General features: G+C 50.5%; 1 long non-coding RNA gene across 1 annotated transcript; it reads left to right on the top strand.

The window, feature by feature from the left end:
* Positions 1-480: 480 nt before the first annotated feature.
* LOC308182576 lies at positions 481-4,840 on the top strand. The gene is made up of 4 exons (XR_013941896.1): positions 481-860; positions 1,021-1,082; positions 1,816-1,943; positions 4,057-4,840. It is a non-coding gene; the product is annotated as an uncharacterized lncRNA (long non-coding RNA).
* Positions 4,841-6,538: the final 1,698 nt, after the last annotated feature.

Genomic DNA, 6,538 nt, shown 5'->3' with positions numbered 1-6,538 from the left:
CCTTGGCAGAAACCCATTACTGGTTGTGATATATTCTCGGTCAACCTCAGACAAGTTTTCCCCCTTGCCTTTATTTTATGTCCTCTGCAGGATTTCATGAGCTTTAGAATATTTTGCTTCCTTTTCCTACGATGTGTTTTATGAGATTTTAATTATTATTGTTTATTATTATTGTGTTTTAATTGTCTGCTTGGGTCCCTCCATGCTCTTGAGTGAGCAATTTATAAATAACATTATTTTTATTATTACTATTATTTGTATAGCTTTCTCATATCCTTCACATCTCCCCTCTGCCCCTTTACTCTTTTACAGGCCTATATGTTATGTTCCTTTATGTCTCCTCATAAGTCAGACCCTCCAAACCCTCTTGTCTTTGTTTCCACTCGATTTTAACGCTCTTTTGTTTTTCTTTCAGTGAAGAACTGTAAACCACGTTCCCAATGCTGGTGCCGGAGCTCAGCACTGGAGGAGTTCCCCTCGGGGGTAGCCCTGCGGCAGCGAAGGGACCACCCTCAGGCTGCAGCAGCAGGCAGGCAGAGCCCGCAGAGCTGGGTTGGGGGAGGACTGGAGCCCCACAGCCCCGCACGGAGCCCCGCAGCCCTGCACGGAGCCCCACACGGAGCCCCTCACCCAGCACGGGCAGAGCAAGGGTGCGTGCCCAGCTGCGCCCATCGGGGAGCCGCCTGCACCAGCCAGGGCACTGGGAGCAGCTGAGGCTGTACAGGGGGTGTTTAACGAGGGGTGGTCCCCGTGATAAAGAAGCTCTTGGTGCTTCCTCCTCCTCTTCTCCAGTGGGTTTGTCCCAGCTGTAGGGGCTGGTGAGGTGCTGGGCGCTCCCCAGGAGCCTGCGGAGCTGCCAGGTAGGGAAGGGTGCGGGGCTGGGGAAGCAGGGGGTGAGTGTTCCTCCTTGCAGGGGGCTCACACATGCCCAGAGCTACCAAGCTGCCTGGCAATGAAGTCTGGCTGTTTCAAAAAGGTTGAAGCTTTGCAGGTACAGAAATGTGCTCTGCTCCTCTGCAGGAGACCTGGTATCAGCATCTCCCCAAACTGGATACCCCACTGCAAGCTGGGCACCGTGAGCAGTGAGCGTTCCCTCGTTTTGCATTTCTGTATCAGGCCGGAGATGTGGACATCTCCTACCAGAGCCCAAGCCCAGCAGCCTGGGGGTGGTTTAGGTGCAGACGTGACTTTGTGCTGGGTGCCAACCTCCAAGTGAATGTTGTTATTGAAGCCTTGCGGCCAGAAGCTCCCTAGCTTGAGCTGGAGCTCTGCAAAATCAGCAGTTTTGTGGCAGAGCTTTGGCATTCCCTGAAGCAGCCCAGGCTGAGAGCGAGATATCACAAAGGGTGCGAGGAGCTCAGGCAGGTGTGAGCGGGGTGTTGTGCAAGCAGGGGTGTGCGTGTCCGCACGGCTGCCCCTCTGCTCGGGGAGCAGCAGCCGGCAGAGCCTGAGCGGCTGAGTTCATTTCTCCTTTATGCTCATTCTCAATGAATATCTCTGCTAATGAGTTTGCTGGCAGGAACAACTGCATGGACAGCAGTTTTTATGTTAGTGCCTGCTAGAAATGAATTTGAAGCTCATAAAGAGAAGGGTTTTCAACCAAAGCCTGGTGCTGGAGGGGTGCCTGGGAGAGCCACGGTGTCCAGGGCCGAAATCCCCGTCTGGGGTCAGCTATGCAATTACTGGGACAAGCGTGCTGGGGAAGATGATAAAGTTTTGCTTATTGACAACTGGAAAAGGGAAATAGAGGGAAAAAGTGCACATTATTGTTTGCTAGATATCGTTTGCTGAGCTCTACTTTTGTTCTTTTATCAGAGGACTAACCTGCGATAAGCGCCACGCTCCCTCCGCTATCTTGAGCAGCTGGTAGCGGATTCATTTCCCTCCCGAGCACAGGGCTCGCTTCTGGTAGCTCTAATGAGGAGGAAGGCAAATCCAGCCTGGTGAGCAAGTGTCTATTACACCTCTCTCGAAGAAAAGATTTTTAGAGCTGGATTAAATGGGTTTGGGGAAAATGTCTTTGGGATTGGAGATACAAATGGCTTTTTGAGCAAAACAAAAGCATTCATTTTTAAAGCCCAAACTGTTTCATTAAACATGTTCAGGCTTTGTTTGTTTATGTCAGAAGTGATAGGCTCGTATGGGCCTGAAAATTGAAAACTTTTAAGTGTTCTATCTTGGACTTTCAATGAAAAAGCAAATCCTTTTCAAAGGTGATATGGAAGAATAAGAACAATTAAAAATTTATTTCCTGGGAGAAAAAACATTATTAGAACTATTGAAAAAAGAAGTTCGTGTGTGTATTTTCAGGCAAACTTCTCTCGCCTTTAAAGGGATGAGCTCTCATCTGGTCTGAATAGAATAGCACAGGGGTCCTTTTGTGCCATTTGAAGCTGGGGAAGGGAGTCTGTCTAGGGATGCAGAAATGCTTTGCTAACACCTGACATTTGAGGCAATCTGCCCTTTTCCAAAGGCAAACTCCTTAGAAGTATTTTCATGAGCGATAGAGATAATCAGGCTGAAATCCCAGCTCCCCTGAAATCAATGGACTCTTTTTCAGCCACCTTAATGGGGCCGGCGCTTCTCTCCTAATCTCTGCCAGCGCTGAATTAGCAGCAGCACGGGGTAGAGCTGCCAGGGGATGGGGAGCACGGTGGTGCTGTAACTGTTTGTCCTCGCTCCTTCAGCAGGGAGCTTCCCAAATCTGATGGAAAGAGTGGGGAGAGGGACCTGGGACAGGAAGGAACCTACTGAAGTGATTAACCCAAAGTAATTCCAAGAGCTACAGAGGCTAGGACTAGAAAGAGAATGTGGGCATGCAGAGTAGACAAAGCAAGCGAGGCAAAACCCAGACTTGAAAGACCAAAAGGAAAAACTGACCTTACCCAAAATCAAGGAAAGGTGATGTGAAAGTCAGCCTTGAAGCCGAGTTAATGCTGCAGAGCCACTCTGGAGAGGGAGGATGCTGCTCTGGGAAAGGGTGCGATGTCGTACTTCAAACAGCCTGTCATCTGAGTATCTTTCCTGGATTTCACACTGTTTATCTTACACCCATAGCATGCATGATCATCTGGAAAAAAATAAGTGTAGCTTGTGACTGTCTTCAGTAGCTAGAAAATAGTTAAAGGCTGCATGCCTGCCTGGTAATTCAGCAAAAGATTTAAGGACAGGCCGTGACCTCCTTCCAGGGTTGAGACAAGTCAGAGCAGACCTCGGGGCACTGCAGCCTGTGCGGGGAGCAGGGGAGCTCTTTGGTTTGTGCTGCTTGTGAATCTGCAGCTTCCCCTTGCCCGCTGCTCTGTCAGGAGCCTGCGGCAGAGCCGAGCGCGGCACCAGCTCCTCGCTGGCCTGTTAGGGACCATCGCTGCCTTGCTGGGCTCAGCCTGCGGCAGCAGTGGATGTCAGATATGCCTGTGCATGTGTGAAAAGCTGATGGGCTTTTCACAGCATCCTTTTGCTCGTACAGGGCTTGTGGGGCTGGTCGTGCCTGTTTCCCATCTGCACCGCTGTCTGAACAAGCCCTTCCCTGTGCTGGCGTGACACCTCCTCTCTAGGCTCTGCAGTTTTGGCCTCTCCGCTAACAGAAGTGTAATGAGTGCCAGCAATACCTTGTAGCCCTACAAAAGGGAACTCTTGTTCCTTTCCTGACATGCCCCAGATGCGCTGTATTTCCCCAGAGGGTTTTGCATAGGCTGCCGAAGTGCCCAGGGAGATCAGCAGCTCGGCTGCTGGACGAGATGTGTGCTGCATCGCGAAAGGGACAGGGCAGTGCCTGGAGCCGCTGTGCTCTGCATAAAGCAGGCGCCGTGCTCGGAGCGCACGCCACTTGATGGAACATTGGTAGTCAGCGTGCAGCTCCACTGCTGGTGATTTGATCTCGGATGAGGGTCCCGATATAACTAGCTTTGCAAAGCCAAGGCTCTGCAGCCGCACGGGGTTCCCTCTCCGGGGCCACGCTGTAGCTGTGCCCCAGCCCTCTGCTGAGCATGTGCTCCTGGGGGAAGCAGCCTCTCTGGGGATGCTCAGCAGCTGACCTGTGCCTGTCCTTAATTACAGACCCAAATGCCCAGCTCCTGCAGGGCCCAGCATCCCCGCTGGACCTCGGGGAGGGATGGATGTGCCTTCGCCCAGCTGCCTTGCTTGGCCTGGAGAGGCTGGCGGTGCCGAGCCAGCGCGGCTCCAGCTGATGTGTCTGCTCACAGAGCCTTTGTAGCTGCCTGGTGGGGACTTGTAACCAGAGAGCTCTCCCGTGGTCTGTTCCTAGGGGGGACTTTGAGCTCTGTTGATAAAAATTCAGCATCTTTCATCCACACGGGCAGTGATTATGCTCCAGCTGGTGAGAATCCCCTTGCCAGGGGAGCAGGATCCACGCCCCACCACGACTGGGCAGAAATCTTTCTTCTACTTAGTGAATCCTTCGGTTTTCGTCTTGTTTCCAAGGGACAATAATCTGCAGAGTGTAAGGTCGCTCTCAGCTCCGATTCAGTGGAGAAGGATGAAGAGGAAACGTATCGCAGCTCCGTGCTTTGTTCTCCAAGCCCAGGCTGGAGTCCAGGCTGGCTTGGCTGACACCGCTCATGCAAAGCCTGCAGCTAGCAGCCTATACCTGACCCCTGGTCTGGAGCACAATGCAGCAGATAAACAGTGGTGGGTTCTGGAGGACTGGGCTCTGCAGCTCGGCCAGAGCGTGTATTGATCCTGCTAACAAAAGAAACACATTTAGAACAAGACAAAACTAAGCAGCCCTTTGTAAAGCGAAAGCAGCTGGCTCAACTAATTAAATGTTAAAAATTCCAGCAAGACGAGTGTACCAGAAAATAAACAGGCACTGTAGCCAGGATGGAAAGTGTTGGAAATGATCTATGCATTTTCCTGTCTATCTGCATGCATTTGTATGGATGCTGGTACTGGTGTAGCCATGCGTTCACATGTCCGTGTTGATGTGCGTTGGTGAGTGTGAGTTTCCATATTGATCCCTGCAGTGGGAAACTGCAGGGATGTGCACCCATGCATCATCCAACGCCTTTCGTGTCTGTGTTCACGTATGCATCTGGCTATGCAGATGAGTGGTTCTTGCCTTCCTGAGCTTGCAGCCAGGCTGCAGGAGTGTGGGTGCTGCGTGCCCCCTGGGGTGCCCACACCGGTGGGGTGCTGCCTGCGAGGCACGTCTGTCTTGGTGGCGTGTGCGGGAGGCATTTCCATTAGGCTTTATTTAATGGCTTGGGGGAGGGGGGTAAATATTTGTTGGCAGTGGTTTTGCAAATCGCCACTTTGCAGGGAGGAAATAAGAGCCATCCATTTGTGCTAGCACTATTAAAGATTTTCTATAAAGTGCCTACATTTCCAGTACAGCTGAATGGATTTCATTGCAGAAAACTGTTAGGGCAGAGAAGCACAGTGGAGGAAAATATCATATACTATGATTCACAAACACATAAAAATACCCTTCCCAGTTCGTCTGTTCTTCCGCCACACAACAAACACCTTGTGAGTCATTCTCTAACGTATGGACGCATTTGAAAATGGAAGTTGGATTTGAACATTATTCATTAAGACCTCGGATTAGTTCACTTCTCCGCTTAGCTCCTAAAAGCTAGCATGCCAAGTCAGGCTAAAACACATTTTAAGGCTGTCTTGGTCACAAGACAGCTCTAACAGCCACTGTATTTTTCTACATCAATATTTCTGTATTGAGCTTAAAAAAAAAATAGCTTAATTCCTTGCTCCTTGCGTTGAATTAATCAGATAACTGAATGTAGGTGGAGAAAGAAAATCAACATTTTTCTTGGCAGGCACGTCTAACTTCAAGGGCCATAGCTCTTCCTGCAGACAGGATCACAATGTTTAGGTGATAAAGAAAGGGGACGGAGGGTGTCCGTGGGGTGGCTGCCATCTGAATTCCCTGTGGCTGGGAATGGTAACAATCAAGACATTCCTAAAGAGCCAGTAGGATAATTTACAATCAGACATTGATATGGCAGTTTTTACAAACATATCAACTCCCACCTTGGAAGCATTGTTACTGGGAAGTTATGTTCACTATTTTACTGCCTGTCACACACACAGACAACACCGTGTGATGATGGCTGTAAACCCCTGTTGCAATTAGCATGTTAGTCGGGCAGGAACAAACTAGTCTGCCACCGTGAAAATAGTTTTTAGCAAACTTGAAATAGGTATTTCCCAAAGCTTGGAATTATACACTACTTTATGTTGCTCAACGCTCTTGAACTTTGAAGTCAGAGCTAAAGTTGGAGATGAGCGCCAGGGCTACACTGAGCGATCGCAACAGATGCGTGCTCTGTGCTGCCGTGCAGCAGGGAGCAGACAAGTGACTTCTCTCGGGAGAAGAAGCGCGACCAAGGAGGATGCTGCAACCTGCTCCGAGCCCTGCCAGGTGCCTCGAAGCCCTTTTCCTGCCTCTGTAGCCTCAGTGCTGCTCCTGGGGTTGCAAACTGCACAGTTCTTAGCCCCTGCCGGTGGTTGTGCCTGGTTCTGCCCAGCCTGTGGCAATGCTCTGCTGTGTGGGGGAGAAGTG

This window comes from Anser brachyrhynchus, assembly GCF_964034855.1.
Source record: "Anser brachyrhynchus genome assembly, chromosome: 25".
In the NCBI taxonomy this organism is placed as follows: domain Eukaryota; kingdom Metazoa; phylum Chordata; class Aves; order Anseriformes; family Anatidae; genus Anser; species Anser brachyrhynchus.
Note: the sequence above shows the minus strand (reverse complement) of the source record. Positions and strands in the feature narration are given on the sequence as shown.